Raw genomic sequence first — 25,972 nt, 5'->3', positions numbered from 1 at the left:
ACTGACTGTGATACAGAACAATTTACGTTGCTTCTCTGAACCTGTCTGCATACCTGTAAAAGCAGTTCTGTAACCTATCTCATGTATTGTTGGAAGCTGATGGGTAATACATGGGAAGTGCTTAGCAATGTACCTGACATTTAGAAAGTCCTAGATCAATACGCATTGATTGAGGAAACAGAGATCTAGAGAGCATGAATGAGTTGCCTAAGGTCACGCAGTTAATCAATGGAAGAGTGGGCATTCAACTGCAAAGTGAGTGCTCATCTCACAATGAACTTACTGCTCTGTGATGATGATGACAGTAAAAAACTAATATTAATTGAATGCTTGCTCATTGTCCTGAGCACTTTATATGTATTTATTTAATCTCAGCAACAATCCAATTAAGTAGATATAATTACTATACCCACTTAATAGATCAAGAAGCTAAGACCTACAGATGGCTAACAGACACATGAAAAATTCTCAGCATCACTCAACATGAGGGAAATACAAATTAAAACCACAATGAGATACCACCGCACACCGGTCAGAATGGCTAAAATGAACAAGTTAGGAAATGACAGATGCTGGCGAGGATGTGGAGAAAGGGGAACCCTCCTACACTATTGACGGGAATGCAAGCTGGTGCAGCCACTCCAGAAAACGGTATGGAGGTTCCTCAAAAAGTTAAAAATAGAATAACCCCATGACCCAGCAATTGTACTTCTAGATATTTATCCAACAGATACAAAAATAGTGATTTGAAGGTGAATGTGAGTTCAGAGAATGAGGTGACGTGAACAGCTCGAAGCTGCTCCCCATCCTGAGATGAAGAGTAAGCCAGGGGCCACCCCCATATTCACCTTGATTGTGCTGCCCTGATGAATAAGGCCCCCCTTCCTTGGTGCCATTTGCCTAGAGCTATGGGAGGAGGTTGACTCTGCCTTCACACCACTCATCCTGACCAGGCTCCATCCCTTTCCTCAAGTGCTCATAGAGAACCTAATCTGCATATGTAGGCAGGAGATTTAGTCTGCGACATTATGTCTTTGTAACAAGAATGCTATTTTCAAGGAAATGACTGCTAGATTGCATATGTGCTGAGCTGTGGGTGTGTGTCTGACATTTTCACTTTCTAATGGAATGGCTTCAATGATGCATAATTTAAGCTTTCTAGGAATTTTGCTGTTACATGCCAACCAGGGAGTTGGCCTCTAAAAATTCACGTATTTGACCTAAATTCCTTGCATCAGTAACAGGAAACATATTGTCCTTGGAGAAGTAGTGGCACAGAAGAAATGGTCTGTGTTTTGCAAGTAGTCAGTTGTGGGGTTACATCCTGATTCAGGTTCTTCAGAGGTTTTTAAAGTTTCCAAACCATTTTCTCATATGTAGATTGGAGATATTATGACTGCTTCTGGGGGTTATGATAATTAGGTAAGATGATGTAGGTGAGGGATCTAGCATGGAGACAAGCACATAGTAGGTGTGCAATACTGACTACAGCTCCTATGGATGAAGGAACAGAAGGCTGGCTAAGGACAGAACAAAAGGCTGACACCTAGCAACCTTTCCCCACCCCCATTCCTGGGTGGGACATATGTGAAATTCTTTAGGAATCTCCCAGATATCTTAATGTTAATAGCTTGCTAAAAGGGAAAAATAACCATTGGTATTTTGTAAGTCCTCTTTAGCATATGAAAGTTCTATTGAAACCTCCCTTTCCCTTACCTCCCCCCAACTCCATGGTACATAACCTACCACCCCTCACAACCCCAGGGCAGCATCTTTTCCTGCCCACGGGCCCTGTCTCTGTGCTTTAATAAATCACCTTTTCGTACCAGAGACGTCTTAAGAATTCCTTCTTGGCCGTCAGCTCCAGACCTCACTTACATTCTAGAACTTCATCACTATAGTTATTGCTATATCATCATTATCAAATCAGTTCAGTTTAACAACTATTGAGTGACATGATGAATTATGTTCCAGGCAGTTAGTTCTCTAAAAGATCACATACACAAGAGATAAGGGGAAGGAAAGGTGGGTCCTTGTCTCCTTGGGACATGAGAATGGGGCAGAGGCAAAGCAACCTCATGAGAGCAATGTCCTGTATCTGTTACTCCCTTCACTGTCTTCAGAATTTTGACCACTGGTTGCCCCAGTCAAGAAATGTGCACTTTACTTCCTCGTACATGATCTCACAGTCTCCCTCCATCCATCCCACTGTTAATGGCTTACTCTAAACTTGTACCAGCTCTGCCCTGAACCTCTGCATCTAAGAAGCACCGAGAGCTGAAAGCTGGGATGGAGATGGAGCATGCTGAGCAAGGAGGAGGGGCCCTGAAGAGGACGAGTGCCCCACTGAGCAGGACTTTGAAATCCAAACAGAGAAATTTAGACTTTCTCCTGAAGGCAATTGGGAATCATGAACAGATCTCACAGAGGGGAGGAAGTGGTTTCTAAAAATGGAATTTAATGAAGGTTGCTTGTGAAGCATTATGATGATTTATCTAACACTGAACAAAATGATCATATTTACCAGATGGGACTGATTTAGGTGATTCAAGACAGGTTTTGGCTCTCTTGTCTTTATTCACCATGATCAATGAGTTCCTAGTGGATCTTTCCCCCCGCCCCACCAGTGGCTGGGACCCTGCAGGCAGGAATCCAAAGCCAGAGCTAGAGCAGTGAGACTGGGAGCCCTTGTGGCATCATGGATAGAGGTCTTCCTTTGAAATCAAGATTATGCCTTCAAGACCCATGGGCTGAGTGGTTCTAATCAAGTCACTTAGCCTTGCTGGGACTCAGTTTTATCACCTGTAAGTGAGAACAATTTCAATGGCTGGTGTGAAGATCAGATGTCATGATGACTACAGAGTGTTGGGTTTAAAGCAAAAACTTAGTAAGTTACATCTGAGACATGGTTCTGCTCCAGAGCACAGACTGGTGGTTCATTAATATTTATCTCTGTATCATCAGTGTTTGGTGATCATTCTGCTACTACAGATATGCAATATCAGGTTTTCCTTCCTTTCTAAGTATGTGGTAGAAATATATTTCCTGACCTCCTGGTGGTTGAGTGGAGCCCTATAATTCTGAGTTATAGGCAGAGTTGTATGTATGTTACTTCTGGTCTGACCTCTTTCTCTCTGGCCCTGACATGGATGATGCTCAAGAGGCATCACTGATTTACAGACCTGGGTCACTGTGATGAGCAGGGCCTTCTGCCAGGCCAGGATGGATGTATTATAGCATGAACAACCAAGAGAGCTTTGCTGTTTTAAACCACTGAGAATTGGGGGCTGTTTGTTACTGCAGCAAGGCTTGGCCCCTTCCTGACTAATACAGTAGTACCTATAACATAATAGCAAATCAGAACTTTTTTTTTTTTTTTTTTTTTGAGCAAACACACATTAAAAGAACTGGAGATAAAAGACGAGGGGAGAGGGAAAGTAAAGGAATGACAGGAAATGCCCAGATGAAGGACAACAAATATATGACAAATGTCACATGGCTTCTTCTTCAAACTCCCAGAACAGGCAGCAAAAAGTGATCATGGTCCTCTTTCTGCTGAGATTTAATGTAGACTCAGACCCTTTCTTAGGCTGTAGGCAGCCATGACCAGCCCTTTGTTATTGGCTAAAAAAAAATAAAATAAAATAATAGGGCAGCTCCCATCCCAGGTTTATCCCTACCAGACCGGGCTAGGACAAGTGGCAGGAGAGTTGAGACCTAGGCCTAGGGACAACCAAATGGGCTTTTGTTCTCCAGGAAGCTAGAGAACAGAGACAAAGGACAGGATGAGAAGGGTCAGACTAGGTGCTGTGGGCACCACAGCCCCACAGTCTCTGTTATTTGTCATGTGAGAGGAGCCATATACAAGACATAAGTAAATGGGCATGGCTGTATTCCAGCAAAACCTTATTTACAAAACTAGGAGACGCTCCAGATTTGGCTCATGAGTCGCAGTTGGCTGACCCCACCAAGACTAAAAACCAGAAACATCTAAAATGGTTTGGAATCAAGAATGAGTTGAGTCCGCAATGGCACTTTGGCCCAGGTAAGTTGGCCAGAGTGGGAAGAAGAATATAAGGATAATTGCGAAGAAAAGACCAGACAAATCTGTGGGAGCAGAGGGAAGGGGAAGACAGCCAATGAAAACTCAACTCCAGGCCTAGCCCTCAACCATGTCCTCTCTCAGACCCTTGACTCAGGCTCCTCTTCATATGGGTCTCTGTCCATGTGGGTGCAGAATGGTTTTGGCGGATGCTGCCTTGTTTCCACAGAAACAGACCTGGGTTTATGAAAATGCACCACAGACAGGCCTTTCCACATCCTCCTCCACAGCTGCTCCCACTCTTTTCGTGTGTGCGTGACTCAGCGTCCGCCATGTCAATTACCGAGACTGCCATTCTCCAGCCCCTCCATCTGCCAGGGCTCTTCCTAGTCGGGCCATCAGCCACCACTACTGATGATGAAGTTCTAGAACCTAGGTAAGGTTCAATGGGCTGAGGTCCAGAGCCGATGACCAAGAAAGAATTCTTGAGACATCTTTGGTGCGAAATGGTTTTTTAACCATTTATTAAAGTGGTGGTTTATTAAAGCATGGGGTCAGGACCTGTGGGCAGGAAGAGCTGCTGCCCCAGGTTGTGAGAGATGGCAGGTTATGCACCCTGCCATCTGGACAAGGTGAGGGGAAGGGGGGTTTCAATGGAACTTTCATATGCTAAAGAGGGTCTACAAGGTGCAGGGATACAGGAAGCCTTGAGGCTTGATCAATGTTGTGTTTTGGCAAGCCATTCACATTTCTGCTATCAAGCGTCTTTGTTAGTGAGATTTGGGTTTAGGAGAAATTTAACTTTATTTAGGGCTTGAGGAACTGAGTTATTTGCCTCTGGAAATTGTGCTACTGATAAATTAACTTCTTTGTAGATCTCTAGGACAATTGTAAACCAAGGGAGACTGGTCTTGCAGGATTGTGATCTCTGTAAGTTAACTATTTGTTTCTCCTTTATGGCAGTCAGGGGTGCCTGAGGAATGTCACACACGTGACTGAGGGGAGCTGGTGGAGAGGAGGTACAAGGTGCCAGCTTTTGCTTTGTCTTCAGCCTGCCTCCTGCTCCCTCATCACCAAGAGGTAATCACTGTGTTGAGAGAAGACATGCCTCTGTTATTATCTCAGGACTGGAGAACTGCGGTGATCTCTCTAGGGATAACCACCAGAAACCACTGACCACATTATCATTTTCAAGAAGTAGGGCAGCTCTGTGGCAGAGCACAGAAGTCAGGGGATACTGGAAGTGCATATTTGGTAGGAATTCCTGCAAATACATGCACATGGGAAGCCACCGTCTGCCCTACAGCTAGGCCATCCTTTTGTTGAGAAAATGTCAGGATTCAAAGGAAGCTTGCAGTGAATTACTACAAGAGAAGAAGCTCATAGCTTTCACAGGAATATAAGGGATTTGTTTGCTTGATTTTTTTTTTTCCCTGCTGGGCACAATGGCATGAAAAGACATTTGTTTAGAACCCCTAACAGCTCTGTATCACTGTCACACATCTGAGAAGAAAAGAGAAAAGGGGACACTCCAGAAAAAAATATTGGTTTAATACTATAACACTTTTGATCTAACTCCCAATTAGGAAGTCTTGGCCACTCACAGCCTGGACAGAACTGAGCCATCTGGTGCTACGAATATTCCTTTTGACCTCTGTAGAGAGAGCAAAGGTGGCCTGAAATAAGCCTTTGCCCCGAACCCCACTCTAAAATTGTGTCCCAGCATCTTCTGATAGTGAAAGGAGGGGATAAAAGCAAGCAAGAGGAGATGAAAGCAAGGAGGGAATTCCTTGAAGGCAGGAAGGATTCTCCCCAAGGTCCAAGGTGGAGGATGAGTGATCTGTACAATGCTAGGCTTCCTTCAGATTCAAGCCACCCCAGACATACACAGTCTACATGTGCCCCCAGGTCCCCCAGACCCCCCATGGTCACATCCATCCCTCCATACTCAAACCTCTGAAATTACAGCTCAGCTAAGATAAAAACCCACCCCTGCCATCACCAGAGTCCATGGAAGCAGAGAGCAGCCAGCCAGAGAAGCCTTCAAAACTCCAGCCTCAGGCAACACAGTCCAGTCGGGCCAATGGGCAACATCCCTCATCTTTCATGTTTCTGTGTGCCCTGGACGCTGCCTTGCCTTTGGAGAGAGCAAAGCAGGGGAGGAATCCTGAGAGCCCCACCCCCACCTACAGCCACCAGAGTTTCATAAAGGAGGAGGAAGAACTAGAGCCAAGGACTGTATTTTGCCCAAGAACCAGGAGACTCCGATTCTTGTCCTGTCACCACCACTCATGTGCTCTGTGGCCCATATCCCCTCTCTAGGCCTCAGTTTACCCATCTACAGCCCATCACAGTCCCAGTCCAAGACATATATTCAATTAAATGTCTGAAGAAATTAGTTATGGGAATCTTACTGGTTAACATCTAGGACTCTGTCCAGCCCTCAAGTTCTAAGTTTCTATCTGTGATTCTACCCTTTCAGATATACACTTGTCTTAGCTGAGCTTTTCCAGACACAGTCCCTGAGATAAAGGTTCACTGGCAAGTGATTTATTAAGCAGTTCTGCCAGGAAGACCAGCAGATAGGGAGGGCAGGTGACATCAGGCAAGTGCACCCCAGCGTGATCCCATGGAGAGCTCTGGAGGGTATGTCATACCTCATTGCTAGTCAGCTGGATGCTCACAGTCCTAAGACCATCCATCATGGGCTACAGGACCACCTGGGAGGGGTGTGTAAACTCCCAGGCACTTCTGGCTCTGCAAATTGCCAAAATGACTCCAACATAAGGGCAGCCCTCTGAGGAAGCTGGTAGGTGGGAACACTTGGAGATGATACATAAGGAAGGTGGGGGATGGGCAGAAAGAATTCACAGGAATGATCTCAAAGGTCAAGAGCTATGAGATTTGGCTATAAATCCAAAAATTAGAAAGAAAACACGGAACTTCTAGATTGGAATGAGTAATTACTGAATACCTACAGTATACCAGCAGTGTGTTAGGCACTGAGGAGGCAGTAGTGAAAACAAAAGGATCTTGTTTCTGTCCTTAGGGAGTTTATAGTGAGAAGCAGGCACTGACTGAAAGCATGACCCAAATCCACATAAAGTCACAGTAGCAGTAAGTGCTGCAAGGAAGAGGAATGCGTGTGTTGAGAGAACAGGTAAGAGGCAGGTGATGCACTGTCTTTTGAGGGAAGAGATGTGGAAGCATCCCATTGTAGCAAGCATAGCTACAATGGGAGGGGAAAGACCAACATTCCAGACAGACGGAACAGAGTGTCCAAATTGTGAAATGAAAGAAGCAGCTAGAACATGGCGGAGACAAAAATTACTGTAATTGAATTGTTCAGGGGGGAAAAAAAAAACATTAAAAGATAATCTAAAGAGATGCACCTGGGGAAGATGGAGGAGACAATTAGTTGTTTATGCACTTCTGTTCTAGGTAGGATACACTGTATATAAGTTATTTTATTTATTCATCACAATAATACTTATTCATCATCTTTTTAGAGAAAAGTGCAAGTGAAGCCATGAACATGGGATATGTCTGCATTTATTCATGTCTCCTTTAATTTCTTTCATCAATGTTTTATAGTTTTCAGTGTACACATCTTTCATCTTCTTGGTTAAATTTGTTCCTATGCATTTTTTCCCTTTTGATGCAAACATAAATATGATTATATTCTTAATTTCTTTTTTGGGCAGTTTGTAGCCATTGTATCTTGATTTTGTATGTTGATTTTGTATCCTGTAACTTTTTTCAATTCATTCTGACAGTTTTTGTGGAGTCTTTAGGGATTTCTACAGAATAATGTCATCTGCAAACAGAGACAACTTTATGTCTTCCTTTCTGATTTGTATAACTTTTATTTCTCTTTCCTCATTAATAGTTCTATTTAGGATTTCCAGTATTCTGTTGAATAAAGGCTGTGAAAATGAACATACTTGTCTTTGTCCTGATCTCAGTGGAAAAACTTAAGATTTATAAACTTTGAGTATGATGTTAACTATGGGCTTGTCATATTTGGCCTTTGTTATGTTGAAATAAATTCCTTACATATTGAACTTGTTGATTTTATATCAAGAAGGGATGTTGAATTTTGTCAAATGCTTTTTCTGCATCTATTGAGATGACATGATTTTTGTTCTTCATTCTGTTAGTATGGTGTATCACATTTATAGATTTGTGGGTGTTAAACCATCCTTGAATCCCAAGGCTAAATCCCACTTGATCATTGTGTATGATCTTCTTAATGTCCTGTTGGATTTGGTTTGCTAGTACTCTGTTGAGGATTTCCACATCCGTGTTCATCAGAGATATGGGCTTGTAATTTTCTTTTCTTATAGTGTCCTTAACTGGCTTTAGTATCAGAGTAAGCTAACCTTCTGAAAAGAGATTAGAAGTGTTCCAGAACTCCTCTTCATTTTTTGGAAGACTTTGTGAACATTGGCATAATTGTTCTTTAAATATACGGTGTAATTCACTAGTGAATTCACTAGTGGTCCTGGGCTCTTCTTCTTTGCTGGGAGGGTTTTGAAGACTGATTCCATCCCCCTACTTGTCTGTGGTGTGTGCAAATTCCTTATTTTTTCATGATTCAGACTGGTAGTTTGTATGCTTTGAGGAATGTATTCATTTCACCTAGGTTATCCAATCTGTTGAGGTATAGTTGTTCATAGTAGTCTCTTATGATCTTTTGTATTTTTATGGTATCAGTTGCAATATCTCCTTTTTACTTATAATTTTATTTATTTGAGTTTTCAAATATTTGAGTCTCTTTTGGAGCATGGAATAACTCTGTTCCATGGCTCCTTTCTGTTGTTACTCTAGGTCTCTATTTGAATTATTTCTTCTCTAATCTTTATTATTTCCTTCTACCAAACTTTGGACTCAGTTTGCTATTTTTTCCTAGTTCCTTGGGGTTAACACTGTTTATGTGAGATCTTCCTTTTTTCTTAACACAGACATCTACTACCATAAAACCCGCCTTTGAACTGCTTCTGTGGCATTGCTTAACTTTTGTTGTGTTGTGTTTCCATTTTCATTTGTCTTAATGTATTTTTTTTTTATTTCCCTTTTGGTTTTTCTTTTGACCCACTGGTTGTTTGGGGTTGTGTGGTTTAATTTGTATGTATTTGTGAACTACTGATTTCTAGTTTCCTACCATCATAAATGGTAAAGACACTTCATATCATTTCAACCTTATTAAATTTGTTGGACTTGTTTAGGGGCCAAACATTTGGTCCTCCGGGAGGACGATCTGCATGTGCCAGAGAAGAATAAACAAGTCAGTCCCATGCTGAGTCACAAAGCCAGAAGCTGAAGTCAACATCAGCCAAGTTAATTTGGCACCAAGCTCAGTTGTCCAATCCCAAGACGAACAGTAATAGCTGAATCTGAACTAAATTACCTAGAGAAGAGCCCTGACATCACAGACACTGGGGGTGGAAGGAACGAATCAGTCTATGGCTAAAGTGCAGGTACCACACTTTGCAGACCCTCCATTCAGGGAACGCAAGCTCCACATCTAAGAGCAGCTCCATATTTCTGACTGGTCAGCTTAAGCAACTAAAGAAGATGGACAACCAGACCAGCTTTCCCCCAGAGTGACCCGCATAGGAGAACTTTGCTTCCTTTTCATGCCCTTCCTCATACTTTAAGGCAAGAGTACAATTAACTAAGAGGGTAGTGTTGGCATCCCAGTCACTGAGCAGCATGTGTGGATATCAAGCAGAACTTTCCCTAAAGCAAGATGTTGGACTGACAGCTTCCTTAGTGGAAGCCCACAGGATTGATATCTCCCAGAGCTGGGTGGGGTAAAGAATGCTCACTGCACCCTCAGACCCAGATATCCCCCTTGAGCAGTGTTGCCTTTCTGGACAGCGGGAATCTCACTCCCCTCTCACTGCAAAATATCACTCAGAGCACTGTTGGTCTCTCTCCTCCCCACTCACATCTTCCATACAAGGGAAGGAGGGGCCCATCCAACTGGTCAGACTCTGACCTTCACCTGATGAGTCTCCAAAAAAGCAAGTCTGTGTGCCTCTTCCTGTTGGTTATTCCTCTATCCAGAGTCCCAGAAAGGCATCTGGCCTCTGCTTCCTGCACCTGGTGCTGAGGGGCTCAGCCATTCAGTTGTTTCAACACTGCCTGCACCTTATAATCACCTTTCAAGTCACTGATGCCTGGACTCTGCGTGACTGACATCCCATTGAGTGGGGTCCCAGCACCCACAGCTGGTAAAGTCACCTGCATGATCTGTTCCAAGGGGCTGTCTGGGTAAGTATACACAGGGTCTGCTCACCACGATTCTTCCTATTTCTGCAGCAACATCTGAGCCCCTAGATCCCTGAATCTAGATGAGTTGGAGGAAGAAGTCTCCGGTTTTGGCTTCAAGCCCAAGCCAAACTTTGCAAATCTGCTTTTTGGAAGAATCATGCAATGAGGTGTGGGGGTTCTGCCAATAATTAATAAGGTAGCACTCGCTCATCTGGCTCAGCATCCCTGTGGACGGCTCCATCATCGCCCCAACCCTGAAGGAGAAAAGCAGCGGTGTGGGAGGACCAGGGTACCATGGCTCCCTCACAAACTGCGTGGGGCAACGACAAGCACTTTAAAAATAGAATAGCTTATTTCAGTGTATCTTGGACAGTTTCACAGGTGAGGTTAGGTAGCTCACAAAATAAATGTAGGAAACAAAATGATAAAAATAGAAAGAGATTTGGGACCGAGGAATTTTTATGCCAAGTAAAAAGTGAGACAATTTTTAAAAGGAAATCAGAGACATGCAAACCAAAACAAAGTAGGAAATGAACTCAAACATTGAAGAATGGATGTTGTTTTAACATGTCAAGAGCTCAAGCATTGTATCACTTAATAACATACATTTAAAATCTAAGAACTAGGATACCTGGATGGCTCAGTCGGTTAAGCGTCTGCCTTTGGCTCAGATCATGATTCCCCGGGTCTTGGGATCATGTCCCACATTGGGTTCCCTGCTTAGTGGGGAGTCTGCTTCTCCTTCTGTCCTCTCCCCCGACTATTTATTCTCTCTCAAAAATAAACAAAATATTTTAAAAAATAAAATCTAAGGACTAGATATTAGTCCCATTTAACAGACGATACACTAAGTCTCAACAGACTGTCCTGCAGCCAGTGACCTGGGACTGAGTAGAAACCCTACTGTTCAGGACTGCCTGTCTGGGGGTTCTCTGGTCTCACAGTGCTGTGTGGACTCTCAGAAGTGGTTTAGCTCTGAGCTTCCTTTCAGTCAGAGAGAATGACACAGCCAGACACACAATTTCCATTATCAGACTGAGGAAGCATTCCAGCTTCTCAGAAAAAAAGCAGACATTTTTCTAAGCACTAACCCCTAAAAAGGCATCATTCAGGTGGAGTCACGAAAGGCTTCACCAGCAAGCAGTGGGCAGGGTTTTGTGATGCACAAAGAAGTTCACCAAGTGAATGAGCCTAGGAGGAATTCGGGAATTAGAACAGCACGTGCAGACACCTGGACAGTTGTCTAAAACCACCTGATGGCGCAGCTGGGCTCTAGGGAGCCCAGTGCTTGTGGAGGACCACGTGATGTTAACTAATTTAATAACGTCATAAAGCCTAATTAGGTTGGAAAACCAAAGCGAAGGGAGGAGGAAAATTTAATTTAAAGGAGTAGAATAAAATCGTATTACAGCAGGCTCCACTAATTTGGAACATGCAGTAATTCAGAGGTAAAACAGAGAATTTGAGGAGTAGATTTATACCCCATGCAAGATTGGAGCTGGAGCTGATGTATCATGTAAGCAAGCACCAACTCAAAAACACACTGACTAGTCACTGGTTTTCAAATACAGCAGGAGTGCATGGTCACACAGCAACAAAGATATTAAGACAAACACTTAATATATTCATTAAAATAGGTCCCCATAGTACCACTCCCGTCTGCACCTTATTAGGGTTTCTACTTTCTGCATGCACTGTGTTGGCGTACATAGTCCTGCCTCACTTGGACTCTTGCTGTACAAATAACCACCTTACATCCTTAATTAAAACGACACTCTTGTTTGCTCCTGACTCTACTGGGGCCTGAGGTAGCGAAGCCCACTCCACCAGCTGAATTCTATGGCCCCATAAAGGACCACTGCAGGCCCAAGGCTCCTTCGAGATTAACATCCAGACACAAAACCTGTACCTGGCTCACGGTGCATCAGAAATCTCATTACTCCCAGCACAGACCTCAAGGGTGTGGACAAAATGGAAATTGTCAGAGTGGTTTAGACTCATTTTCCTTCTCACTGAACCTCATACAGAAGTGAATAATTAGGAGGGAAAGCAGGATTAACTACCTCTGTATCAATGCTGTGCACAGCAGGAATGTTAAACCAGCCTGACACGGAGATCTGCCATTGTGTCTCCCACACAACCCATTCCCGGTAAATGCAAAGCGAGGACACGGTGTATGCTGTGAAGCCTAAGATCCTGCACCTGTGCTCACATCGTCCCTCCACCTAGGGCTTCCTGCTTCCTCCTTCCTGCTTCCTGAAATCCTGCCTCTTCTTTAGCTGGAGTACGATGTCCTCACCCCCCGGACTATCAGGATGAGAAGCGGGTCATGGAGCTGACTGTGCTGGGGCAGGAGTGTGGGGCCCATTCTGACCCCTCTCTCCTGCCAAACTGACCATTCCCCCACAGGGGAATGAAAGCTTCAGAAAGCTTTCATTAATGGGGGCCCAGGTGGCTCAGTCTGTTAAGCATCTGACTCTTAATTTCAGCTCAGGTCGTGATCTCAGGGTTGTGAGGTCAAGCCCCATGTTGGGCTCTGTGCTGGGTACAGAGTCTGCTTGGAATTCTTTCTCTCCCTCTGTCCCTCCCACCTACCTAGTCTCAGGTTCTCAAATAAATAAATCTTAAAAAATAATAATAATAATCTTAAAAAGATCAGTCTAACTGGTAATCAAGGACAATGTGTCCTAAAAACACGAAACCCTACCGTCCAAATTGCTATAGAAGAGGTGAAAGAACCTATTCCTAGAGATTGCTTATCAAGTGGTCACTTTCAAAAATTCAGTTTCTCAGTATTTTCCAAACAACTTTTGACTTCTGGGAATTAATATTTTAAGCAAATAATCAGAGATGCCAAGTTTTATCATCATAATTGTTAACCTGGAGATTTAACTGTTGCTGGGTACCATGCCCTCATGATGCCTGGATTTTGGGAGGTTCCCACCTTGGGAATAGTCTATCCTGAGAAGTGCTTAGGGTGACACAGAAGAGCACAGGTTAACCACCATAAAAAGACACTGACACGCAGCTGGAGTGCAGTGCATTTTAGATATTGCTAGTACTGTCACTCTTATTTTCTGGAAAACAACAACACACGTTCTACCTTGAACACAATGTGGTGGGACCTGTCGCAGGTGGGACAATGCACTGTTTGTAAATTTATTAACACAAGTGACCATACTTCTAGGTCAGGGAAACCAAACCTCTGAGCCTCTTGATAATTCTTCAAAAGGTAACCAATGAAATTCAGAGTCAATTCCAAAGATAAAAAAACAGGGAACCAGGAATGAAAGGGCGACTGCTACGATTGCACCCAAACCAGGGAACTAGTTCAGAGGTGTAACTATTTGGAAAGTAGAATCTGTCCACTCTTCCATCACTCATTCATTCTAATGGCATTTACGGATTGAATTCTTTGTGTTCAAGTTCCAGTGGCTGAGAAATAATGCATTCACTTTGGAGAAGGAAGTAAACAGGTAACAGAGCAGCTAAATAAACAGGATAATTTCTGATGGTAACAAATGTTCTGAAGAAAGGGATACAGGACAGTGAGAAAAAGTCAGAAGGACAGCAACACAGCAATCTTTCCCCTGCACATTCTTCCCCCCACCCCCCAGCAACCAAAAGGGCTCCACAGAGCTCAGCCTGAAAACTGTTAGTCAGTCTACCTATCCCTGTGTCTTATAGCAAGGTGAGACCAAGAGGAAGACCAGCGATGACAGTGATGACCCTGGACAGCAGGTGATCTATGGGGCTGGGTACCTCCTACCAGCTCCTCCTTCTTTCATTCCCACAGGACCTTGCAATGCACCAAGGCCCATCAGCAGCATAAGCTCTCTGCTTGCCATACTCCCCACCAATCCCTAATGCCCCCCACACCCAATTCCTTCATTAACTTCTTATCTGCCTGCTCATGCAAGCATCTGAATGTGTAAGTCCTGACTTGGCATGGCTCTTGGGCCCAAGAACCTAAGGGTAAGACCCATTTCGGAAGACACCTGCTCATGGAAAGAAACCAGCTGAGGTCCTGGTAGGCTGGGTGCCTGCTGCTTCCAAAGAGGTTTGAATGGGAGGAAGGAAAAGAACATCTGCCTTGGTGCTCATCATTACTGTGGATGTTGCAGATAATCCTGATCAAGAGAGATGTGGCTCCCCACTCCAACCCCATACAGCAGAGCACTGTGATAATCTACACCTGGATTGAGTCCTAACTGTGCTTTCATTTCCTGCATTCCCCACATGAGTCCTTCCTTGTGTTTTCTCACTTAGTAATAATAAATCCTGCACTGATTTTTTAAAAATCTGTGATAGTGGCTTTAAGTACTTTTTGGAACAAAACTATAGAGTGGGAAAGGAATGAAAAAGAGAAGAAGAGAGAAGGATGGGGGCGGTAGAAAAGAGTAAGGTCCTTGCATAGTGGTACCAGGCCCCCAGCAAGCTCTCAGCATCAGGGTCACTAAGGCTGTGGCCGAGTACCACAGATGCTGCCAATGAGATGATCCCAGTGCCTTTGGCCAGGCATTGAATGCCACCAATTGCAGAACAAGAAGACTACTCACTCCCATTCCTATTGCACTTGATTATAACAAGGGGAAAGTCTGGCTTTGATGCTGGTCCATCTTCAACATTCTCCCACCACCCAAAGTCTACATTTCGAACAATGAAAAGACTGGTCTTAAGTTCACAACCTCAGCAGACAACAGTACTTTGCTAGAATTTAATGACACTAAGTTTTGTGGCATATATTCTTAGGGTCACCTTCTACTTAAGACAATGGAAACCTTTTTTTTTTTTTTTTTAACTTAGGGGGTTATTAATACCAAGCTTTTAAGATCACATTCAGTTACATAAGAAATTGAGTTGATATAAAAACATGCAGATACAAAGATGCTGTGCATGTGACCATGAGAGACTCCAGCTTCCTGTTCCATGACCTCACAGGATGAATTTATCATCTAGAAAGTGGATAATCATTCTGCAGGGTCATTTCCACAACTGTTTTACTGGTTGCATTGAGCCTGGGGCATGCCAGGTTGCTGAAGGAGAATGTGGGGGAAGGGAGATAGCAGCCGAAGGGCTGGAGCGACATAATCTGGTAGAAATATGTTTTATAAATGCTCCATTTCCCTCCTGAGTGTAAGCAAATGGCTCAGACCTATCTTGCCGAACACAGTAGCAAATCGAATGCATGTGCCCTGACAATTAAAAAACAAAAACAAAAACAAAGAAAAAAAATGTGATTTGGTAATGAATGGTGGAGAAATAATTAAAAATAAAAGCTGAAAAGGATTTCTGAGAGCAGGAAGAATTTTAGTGCCTTATTCCATTGTTCTGGCACATATGTTTGTGTATTAAACTCAGTGTGTTATGGGGGTGATTTCTCATGCGTGCACTGTGTGGTGCTGTGCTCGGAGCTTCAGATGAAGACATGAACAGGCATGGTCCCTCCCCTCCAAAACCCACTGGGAAGGACAGGTAGCTCCTCTCTTCCTTCCAAACTTCCCTCCCTCTTTTCTCTTTCATCTTCTGAGTATCTACCATGCCTTAAGTCATGCATGGAGTGCAAACACCCAATTCCCACATAACCAATATATTATCAAGTGCCTACCTATGCTTACTACTGTTTGAAGTGCTTTAGACATCTTGGAAAAAGTCTACAAAGAAATGAGCAAACACACTGACAGCAGAGATAGAAATGCACTGTGCCTTATAAATAAAACAGGACGGCATGGAAGAGAAAGCCCGGAGCTGCATGGAGCTGATGGCCTGGGACTGTGCCCGTGAAAAACAAGCTGTGGCCCCTCTTTCAAGACGCTCAGATGGAAGCAGGGCAGGACCGCAGGAGCAGAAGCAGAAGCCACGTGCTGCCAGAAGAAGGATCTCTGCCTCTGGCAGGAGGTGCTCAGCAGGGAGGGCTCTGAAGGATGAGGCAGGCTTTGTAAGTTCGCAGTGCAGTCCAGTGTGTCAACAATCCAGCACACGTATCTGGCTTCAGAGTCTGCTGACTGAAATCCCTTCTTGCACATCTGTCAGATGGATAGGGGTCAATATACTGACTTCCCACCCTGCTGGCCCCATGATGCCAGGGAAATTACTCCACCCTCCACGTCTCTGTTGTGTCATCTACAGACCAAGCTAAGCACTGTATCCTTTCTTTCTCCTTTGCATGGGAAGAAGGTCCATGGTCTACTGGAGGGAAAGGGCTGGGAGGCAGGGAGGGTGAATGAGGTCCGGTCTTGCAGAGGTGAAGTAACACAACAGAGGGCAAAGTCCAACAGCACTGTGGAGGTCAGGAGGAGCAGAGGGGGACAATGGCCCTAGAAAGGGGCCTCCCCCATTCCTGTGACCCAGGGAGGCACAGCCAGAGCCTTAGAAAGGGCAGTGTCTGGGGGCACCTCTTCAGGGGGAACAGGCAGGGGATATAGTAGTGGGGAACAGGGAAGATCAAAAGGCTCAACCTTGACCTTCCAGATCCCTGGGGATCAGGCTGCCCCTTGTAGAAGGGGCATGACAGTCCCCCAGTAGGTGTGCAGAGCAGAGGTCTGCCTGGGGATTCAACATCGGGGAGCATCACAGCAGATCCTGGTGATGGATGTTCTAAGAATATACCACCACCACTTTGGGTATAAGACCTTGAAATTCCTGCCCTTTATGGGCAATGTGGCTTTTAAATTGATATTGTCATTTACTATTGCCTCTGCAACGGTTCTCCCAGCAGAAGCACCAGGGGCCACTTATCAGTAAGCACGTTTTCCTGAGAGCAGACATTTACCACAATCTGTTTTCTGTTCTCTACTACCTGGACATACTTCTTGACTCCCTGGGAGCTGCGAGGGTGCTGGCTGAGTGGGGAGCATGCACAGTGGTTCTTTCTTGACCCCTGCAGTGTCTTCTGTATGTGGAACATAACACTCTTTAACCATTAATGTGCCACCTTTGATTTTCCAAATTTTCATTAAACCCATTCTTTTATTTATTTATTTTTTTAAATTTGATCACTTAGTCTAGGTCATGCCTCTCTGCTTATCAAAGTTAGTTGTCAAAAACTAATGAGGTACTACTGTATGGTAACTAACATAACATAAAAAAAAAAAATAAATTTTTAAAAAAAGAAAAAAAAAGTTAGTAGTGCTTGGGCCCAGTCCTTAGCCCACAAAGCAGCCTGTGGGTTGTCAAATCTCAGACTCACAGAGTGGGAGACACATTGTAGGCTCCTGGCTGTCATATGGGTAAGCAGCCAAAAACCCTTCCTTAAATGAAACCAAAGGTAAACCACTGACACATAAGAGTTGGGAATGCAGAAAGCAGCAGGACACGTTCAACCCCATCAGCCCCAGGGACCCCTAAGGAACTTCCTGGACACCCTAGGGTCCTGTGGAAGCCAAATGAAAACTAGTGGACACAGCCCAAGGCTTTCAGTCCACAGCTGAGAAAAACTGCAGACCAGAGAAGGGCAGTGTCAAATTTCTAGTTAATGGGTAAGATTCCAATGGTATGTCTATTTTCCCTCCGAAAGTCCTTCATGATTTTTTTTTAATTTTATTTTTTCAGTGTTCCAAGATTCATTGTTTATGCACCATACCCAGTGCTCCATGCAATACATGCCCTCCTTAATACCCACCATTAGGCTCACCCATCCCCCCACCCACCCTCCCCTCCAAAACCTCAGTTTGTTTCTCAGAGTCCACAGTCTCACATGGTTCATCTCCCGCTCTGATTTTCCCCAATTCACTTCTCCTCTCCTTCTCCTAATGCCCTCTGTGTTACTCCTTATACTCCACAAGTAAGTGAAACCATATGATAATTGACTCTCTCTGCTTGATTTATTTCACTCAGCATAATCTCTTCTAGTCCCGTCCATGTTGATACAAAAGTTAGGTATTCATCCTTTCTGATGGAGGCATAATATTCCATTATATATATGGACCATATATTTTTATCCATGTTCTGGACCATCCAGAGGGGAGCAGACTGAGTCCTTCACAATTTTATGGCATCAGCCAGGAAAATGAAGGCAGTGCAATGTTCTAGAAAGTGTAAGCTCTGGAGTCAGACAGGCTGCGCATGAATCCTTACCCCAGCCCCTACTCACTGTGGGGTTTGCACAAGCAACCATTCAAGCTCTGGGAGCCTCAGTTTCTGCATCTATAACAACACTTGCGACGGGGAGCTGCCGTGAGCATTCAGTGCCATGATACCCACAAGGTGCCACTTCCTCCAGGGTATCCATGATGCCACGAAGGGATGCTGAGGTCCCCTTACTTCTCAGTCCCAGAGTATCCTCCGCTTCCTTCTCTTGAATTATACGCATTTGTGTAATGATCTGATTTTTGCCTCGCTCCCCACCTAGACTGGGAAAGAGGACATTCCACATGGACGAGGCAATGTCTACTTTATTCTGCAAATATCAGCACCCAGGACAGTGATCAGCAAGGAAGAGGCACGTCTTAAACACGTGCTGGGCGAATGAGCTCTTGGCAATGGGCCTGTGGCACTGGAGTGCGGACCAGTGCTTGATCTACTGAGCTTTCCTCTGCCTCAGCAGTCTGTGCAAAACGGAGAAGCAAAGCGCCCACCAGACAGTCCCTGGTGAAGAGTGAGTAATTCCCATGAAACACTTAGCACAAGGCCAGGTACCCAGCAAGTGCTTAATAAATGTTAGCCATCAGAATCACCATTACCACCATTAGACATCAGAATACGAAAGGTCACTTTCCTTCCCCAGCTTCACAAACTTACTCTGGATCAGAAGTATGGGGGTGAAAACACCACTTGTTCAGTCAATGCATAGATTAGCAAAATAATTTCTACTGGGTTTAGAGGATTAAAGGGTTCACTTTTGGTTGTGGTTTCCAGGTCAGGGTGGGTCAGTGTCAGTGAAAAACCAAGGGACCTGCCCACATATGTCTCCCTGTGTGATATCCCTGGAGAAGAGGATATTTGCTCATTCAATTCATCCACTCAACAAGTACTAACTGAGCAACTACTGAATGCCAAGACATGTTTGTGAGCCCTGGGAAAAGAGCAGTGAAAATGCAGGCAGGAATTCCCTGCCTTGGGGAGCCAGCCCTCCTTCGTGTGTGTGAAGCAGACACGGAAAATATGCTGTAATCATCAAGACAATATGGTATTGGCACAAAACAGACACATAGATCAATGGAACAGAATGGAGAACCCAGAAATGGACCCTCAACTCTATGGTCAACTGATCTTCGACAAAGCAGGAAAGAATGTCCAATGGAAAAAAGGCAGTCTCTTCAACAAATGGTGCTGGGAATATTGGACAGCCTCATGCAGAGTAATGAAACTGGACCATTTCCTTACACCACACACAAAAATAGACTCAAATGGATGAAAGACCTCAATGTGAGACAGGAATCTATCAAAATCCTAGAGGAGAACACGGCAGCAACCTCTTCGACTTCAGCCGCAACGACTTCTTGCTAGACATGTCTCCAAAGGCAAGGGAAACAAAAACAAAAATGAACTATTGGGACTGCATCAAAATAAAACATTTTTGCACAGCAAAGAGAACAGTCGACAAAACCAAAAGATAACCTACACAATGGGAGAATGTATTTGCAAAGGTCTTATCAGATAAATGGCTAGTATCCAAAATCTATAAAGCACTTATAAAATACAACACCCAAAAAGCAAAAATTCCAGTCAAGAAATGGGTAGAAGACATGAACACAAATTTCTCCAAAGACATACAGATGGCCAACAGACACATGAAGAAATGTTCAACATCACTCGGCATCACGGAAATACAAATTGAAACTCCAATGACCAGTCTGAATGGCTAAAATGAACAACTCAGGAAACAACAGATGTTGATGAGGTTGTGGAAAAGGGGGAACCCTCTCATACTGTTGGTGGGAATGCAAACTGATATAGCCACTCTGGAAAACAGTATGGAGATTCCTCAAGAAGTTAAAAATAGAACTACCCTATGACTCAGCAATTGTCCTACTGGATATTCATTCAAAGGATATAAACGTTGTGATCTGAATGGGACCCCCCCCCCCCAAGGCAATGTTTATAGCAACAATGTTCCTAATAGCCAAACTGTGAAAAGAGTTGAGATGTCCATTGACAGATGAATGGATAAAGATGTGGGGGGGCGCCTCGGTGGCTCAGTGGGTTAAGCCTCTGCCTTTGGCTCAGGTCATGATCTCAGGGTTCTGAAATCAAGCCCCACATTGGGCTCTCCACTCAGTGGGGAGCCTGCTATTCCCCTCTCTCTCTGCCTACTTGTGATCTCTCTCTCTCTGTCAAAAAAAAAAAAAAAAAAAGATGTGGTGTGTGTGTATATATTGGTGTGTGTGTATATATATATACACACACACACACAATGGGATACTACTCAGCCATCAAAAAGGGTGAGATCTTATCAGTTACATCAACGTGGATGAAACTGGAGGGTATTATGCTGAGTGAAATAAATCAGTCAGAAAAAGACAATTATCATATGGCTTCACTTATAGGTTGAATATAAGAAACCAAATAGAGGAGCATAAAGGAAGGGAGGGAAAATAATATAATAGGAAATCAGAAAGGCAGACAAACCATGAGAGACTCTTAACTTTAGGAAACAAACTGAGGGTTGATGGAGGGGGGGGGTGGCGGGGGTATGGGGTAACTGGGGGATGGGCATTAAGGAGGGCACATGATGGAATGAGCACTGGGTGTTGTATAAGATTGAAGAATCATTGATGTCTATCTCTGAAACTAGTAATACACTGTATGTTAACTAATTGAATTTAAATAAGTTAATAAAAAAGGAAAAAAAGGAAAGGAGCAAGGTAAGAATATAATAGGCATGGTGCATTGTAAGGTGGCACACGCTCTAGCAGATAAAGCAAAGAAGAGGGCTAGTGGACTCGGGACAGCCAGGGCGGGGTGTTAAGTTGGGTGGTCAGAGAAAGCTTCCAACAGAAGGTCACAGTGGATAAAGATCTGAGCGATGTGAAGGGCTGTGCCTGCAGGTGCCCAGAGATTATTCCAGGCAGAGGGAGGAGAAGAGCAGAGACCTGAGTGGGCTGGAGGAGGGCAGGTGCCTGGCTGGGGGAAAAACAGAGGGAGGCTGCCTTGTGACTACCAAAAATTTGAGGAGCAAGAGTGCTGCAGCTTCCAGTTTAATTAAGCTCGCTACAGCAGGTAAGCACTCCCCATTAAAATGTATCAATTCCAGTGCAATGTTTGTGCCTCTTTGGGATGTGAGCTTAACACAAATTTGCCAGGTATTCAGGCAACCGCCAGCTCTGTCTGCGGTCCTCACAGGTATAACCAGGCTCCCTGCCTCCCACCAGAGTTTCATGCATATAAACCATTCGAAGGATTTGCAGGTCATTAGTCATATTTCAGTTTTTATCAGAAGGAAGTATAATAAGGTACATCTCTCCAACAAATGATCATTTCCACCGGGCTTTCATCCACTGGATCTCATTTGCCTTGGCCTTCACAGAGTGTGGAAGTGGGCACCTGGGTGGCTCAGTTGTCAGGTGGCTGAGCTCAGTTGGCTCAGTTAAGTGTCTGCCTTTGGCTCAGGTCATGATCCTGGAGTCTGTGGGTCGAGCCCCAAGTATGGCTTCCTGCTCAGTGACGAGTCTGCTTCTGCCTCCATCCCCAGCCCATCCCCTCCCCCACTCGTGCTCTTGCTCTCTCACTCTCTCTCAAATAAAATAAAATAAAAGGAAATAAAATAAAATAATATAAAAACAAATCATGGAAGGGAGGGAGCTACTTTCCTTGCAGACAAGGAAACTGAAGCTTTCCAAGAACAGCATCCTAGGAAGGGAAGGACCTTTTTCCACTTTCCACTTTCTATCCAGCGCACAGGCACTACATTCCTCCTCCCATTGTTCTCGAAGCATCCCTCTCCTTGAGGGCAGGGCTCATCCCTGGCTCATCTTCATGTGTGGGAGGCTCACCTCTGGTCCCAACTCACAGACCATGGGTATGGAGACAGCAAAAGCTTTGCTGCTAGATCTGGGATTGTCAGGGTTGTGCTGGAGCTGGCTTACACAGGCCACAAAAATTGTGAAATTTTCAGAAATTTTGCAAGCTGGTTGACATCATGCTGTCGGTTTGAATTCAACCATGTCTTAGTCCATCCAGGCTGCTATAACAGTATATCATAGATGGGTGGCTTATAAACAGCAGAAATTTCCTTCTCACAGTCCCGGAGGCTAGAAGCTCAAGCCACAGACAGATTTGGTGTATGGCGAGCATCAGCTTTCTGCTCTATAGATGGCTTTTTATGGTGTCCTCACACAGCAGATGGGGAAGGGAACTCTGTGGGTCTTCTCTTATAAAGGCACTGATCCCATTCATGAGGGCTCCACTCTCATGACCTCATCACCTCCCAAAGGCCTCATCTCCTAATATCAACCCATTGGAGGTTAGACTTCAACATATGAATTTGGGGGAAGACACAAATATTCAGTCCACAGCAAGCCGTGATATGGAAATCAGCTAACTCTGCAATTCAGGGCTTGCTGTCTTTCCCTTGCAACCTAGGTTGTTAAGGATTTATTTACTGCTATGTTATTGCTTTCAATCCCAATGCTGCCGCCTGTTAGCTATGTAGCTTTGCACAAATTACTTAACTCCCGGGTCCTCAGTTTCTCTCACTGTAAATGAGATAGTAACATCCACCCCCATGAGAAGCTGCTGAGGATTAATCAAGACATGATAGGAAAAATGTCACGCCCTGTAGGTGATCCATGAAGAGTGGTATTACTAATATTATCAGGCATTGAAGAAGTGTGGGATGAATTTTGTAGCTCCCCATGGGCCCAGGACACTCCTAATTTCAGAAAAACACATGGGAAATATCAGGAGCAGTCAGAAATAGGCGTCATGGTGGGTCAGGAGATGGGGAGAGCAGAGTACCCCCAAAGACCAATGGCAGGTCCAAGGTAAGTCTTTGCTCTTCCACATGACCTTGGGAAAATCCCATGCCCTTCATGACTGATTGCAGGATCCCCCATTCACTTGCAGGGCTGGTCTAATACAACAGAGTCCATGCCCCAGGCCCAGCCCCACCTCCCATGCGCCCTGTGTTTGCATGGCACGACCTCTGTCTCCTCACCCGCCCTCTCCATAGTCCAGGGCCTACCCTATGGATGTCAGAAAGCAATGTGGGCCCTCCCGTTCCACAGGCATGACCCCAACCCTGTCCCCTTAAGAATAACAAACATATGGCACTTAAAAAAAAATAAAATGTGGGCAATCTGTCATCTTGAAAGCATAAGCCAGAAGTTATGAGTGATATTAACAAATCCTAAAACGGTAAAGTTTGTAAAAAGAATCCTGAACAAGCCAGCATCACCTCCTGCCCCCTTTATTAAGGCAGTTTCCATGGAGATGGAGGCTGAGGAAGTTACTGACTTGGAAAACCCCATGAGCATTTTCCATCTGTGTATCCAGGGTGGGCCAGGAGATCACCTGACCCCCAGCTCATGGGTGACATGAGTAATCTATATATCTTTAAGTTATCCCAGGACCCCACAGGACAGTGACTACTCAAGGTGTCAGGAAGAAAGTAGGGGAGCACATCAACTGTTGGCTTAATGTTTGCAAGCACTATGAAGACAGAGAGTGAGTCTGTCTCCGATGCTGGGACAGTGTTTACCGTATTGCATGCCGGCCCTTAGCACTGAATGCATGAATTTACTGGGCATCAGACACTGGGAATGCGGGGATGAATAGACATGGCCCATCCCCCAAGCAGTTCCCTACTGATGGTGGCAACAGACCCACAAGCAGATAAATGTGACTGAGCTGCCTTGTTCGTTAAGAAAGTCCCACCAGCTGGGGACATGTCTGGCAGTGCTGAAGAAGCTCGATGGAGGACGTGAACCTGGACTATCAACTCCAAGAGGACAAGGCTCCCTTCATTGCTGTACCCTGAGAAAGTTAGATAGTATCTGGTGCACAATCAGAGTCCAATATACACCTATTTAGTGAATGGATACTTGGGGAAGGAGGAGAAGTTCTCACCGTGAACAAAAGGAGACAGTGTTCCAGGTGGGAGAAACAGCCTGTGCAAAGGCCCCAGAAACAAAGACAGCAAGACGAATGACAGGTGCCACTCGTCACTTGGTTTGGTTGGAACAGAAATGGAACAAGGTGGTAGCCAAGGTTGGTGTCAGCAGGAGAGGGTGGCCTAGTGGCAGTCGCCTGGTCATGGAGAGACACGAAGTCTGTGGGTGTGGGGACACCACTGTTGGGTTCTACACAGAGAGACGGTCATCTCGGATTTGCACTTTGGTAAGATGTGCCCAGTGCCCTGGACTCGATGATTGTGTCTTCCCCCATCAAAAGCCGTATGTTAAAACCCTAGTCCCCAGCAGGGTGGTATTTGGAGGTGGGGCCTTTGGGTGAGAAGTACGTTATCAGGTGGAGCCCTCATTGTGGGAACAGTGCCCCTTTAAGAAGGAATGAGAGAGAGAGAGAGAAAATGTGAGCTCTTTCTCGCCCTCACCCTGTATGAGGACCTAGCAGGAATCTGCCCACCAGGAAGAAGGCTGTCACCAGACCCCACCATGCCAGCACCCTGACCTCCAGCCACCAGAACAGTGAGAAATATAATTTGTTGTGTACATGTCTCTTCCATCAGAATCCGGGATGGTGGCCAGAAATGACCAGGACACCCCAGCAGGGCAGAGTGGTGATGGACAGGTGGGGCTGGAAGTCGAAATGCCAGGTGGGGGACTACAGCCATAGTCAAGGCCAGCAATGATTATTTTTATGGAAATGAGGCTGCTCAGCAACTAGGGATTGTGAAGGGCTTTTATCCTTCTTCAAAGCTTCCCAGGGATGGGGGGGCAGGGCTGCTGGTCTCTGTCTGCCCCCCCCCAACTCCTTCCTGCCCCCCTGCTTCAGTCAGAGAAGCCCCACACTTAAACACCTTACACAGTAGTCTCCGCACTTACAACGTCAGGCTCTAATTTAAGGGGGGGGTGTCTCTCTTGGCTCCCGTGGCATGCAGAGATCTGTCTTAACTTGGTCTGCCGCTACTCAGGGAAGCTTCTAGAAACACACACCGGCTATGAGGACTGTCTGAAATGACTGTGGGTCGTGTGTCCTCATCCTCTCCTGCCAGGTATTCACTCCCATGGTGACTTCAGCAGTAAAATGGTCAGGAGATGCACGGGGGCAATTTTAAATGAAACATTTCAACAGCAAATCTTGTAAATGTAGGCAACCCAGTAAGTGGAAATGGGTTTTGAAACCGAGACTGGGGGACTAAGTGAGTTGTGCAAGCAGTGGAGGCTTGCCCCAGTGAGCGGGGCTGAGACGGTCAGCACCATCTCCGGGTCTTGATCCGTGGGGCACCTGCACAGTGGTATCCCATCTGGTCCTTCCAGCTGCCTTATGGCATAGCTGTCCTTCTTTTCCCATTTAACAAGAAAGGAAAGGGAGACCCAGGGAATCCGTTCGCTCTTAGGGCCGCTCTAGTCCATGACCTGACAGGCTTCAACCGCAGAAGGCCATTTTCTCACAGCTCTAGAGCCTGGAAGCCTGACATCAAGGCGCTGACATGGTCGTGTTCTGGCGAGAAGTGTCCTCCTGGCTTGCAGACAAGTCTCCTTCTGACTGTGTCATCATCACCTCACAGAGAGACACTCTTCATCTTCACAG

General features: G+C 45.0%; 1 protein-coding gene across 4 annotated transcripts in view; it reads right to left on the bottom strand.

The window, feature by feature from the left end:
- STK32B (serine/threonine kinase 32B) overlaps positions 1-25,972 on the bottom strand; it is a 413,422-nt gene that overhangs the window by 239,512 nt on the left and 147,938 nt on the right. The window lies entirely within an intron of this gene.

Source organism: Mustela lutreola, chromosome 1 (assembly GCF_030435805.1).
Source record: "Mustela lutreola isolate mMusLut2 chromosome 1, mMusLut2.pri, whole genome shotgun sequence".
In the NCBI taxonomy this organism is placed as follows: domain Eukaryota; kingdom Metazoa; phylum Chordata; class Mammalia; order Carnivora; family Mustelidae; genus Mustela; species Mustela lutreola.
This window is presented reverse-complemented; position numbering and strand designations above follow the sequence as displayed.